The following is an 893-nucleotide window of genomic DNA, read 5'->3' as shown; positions in this document are numbered from 1 at the left end:
CTAAAAAAGTAGAAAAAAGCTAAAGTCTGTCAATCTTAAAAAAGAAAACAGAGTCACAAAAACGACAAAATGTATATTTTTTGTTATTAATGGCTTTCCATAATTGCCTTAAAAAAATGCCAAAAATGTTTTATTTTTTAATCCAACGTTACTGAATGTAAATGTTTGAAATCACCATAGTATATTTGTCTCTTTTGACTCTCTGTACTGCCTTCAAAATGCCAAAAATGTTTTATTTTTCAAACCAACGTCACTACATCTGAATGTTTGAAACTGTAAATGAAGAAAGTGATTGTTTGGGACCTCCAGTTTCATCTGTGACGCCCGTTCTAGCTTTCATCACCCTACAGAAAGAACTAAATTACAGCTTTTTGTCTCTCTGCTTCGGCAATATTGTTCTCAACTGTCATGCAAATGAGGAGCATCAGAACGGAAAGAGATAGGGAGAATTAGAATTCGACGGAGAGGAGAGCCGACCTCCTCTGCTCCACAATAAATCTGACCTTTGTCGCTGGAGATCATTCGGAATTTAGATCATCTTCCAATCAAGGATCATCAATTTTGTTTTCACAGCAAGCCCCTAAAATCATCTTTGTGAAGCCTGACCAGCACACAGGTTCTCTCTGCACTGAGGCGCAGATTCATACTAACTTATCAGCAGATGATTTCACACCAGAAGCCGTCACGAATGTCCTTGGGGCTTCAATGCTTTGTCGCCACACCTTTGGGAATTTACCTCCATCTAAACATTGTGTCTGACCTCTAAAAGGGACAGGAGAGATTTCCTTTTTTTTTCCTCTCCCCTCAAAATGATGAGAATCACAACAGCCGGTTTATCTAAGAGAAAGAGGCAGCAGAACCCAGGAAAATACCAGCATTGAACGTCTTCCTCT

Source organism: Oryzias latipes, chromosome 2 (genome assembly GCF_053564925.1).
Source record: "Oryzias latipes strain Hd-rR chromosome 2, Olatipes_Hd-rR_3.1".
Lineage (NCBI taxonomy): Eukaryota > Metazoa > Chordata > Actinopteri > Beloniformes > Adrianichthyidae > Oryzias > Oryzias latipes.
Note: the sequence above shows the minus strand (reverse complement) of the source record.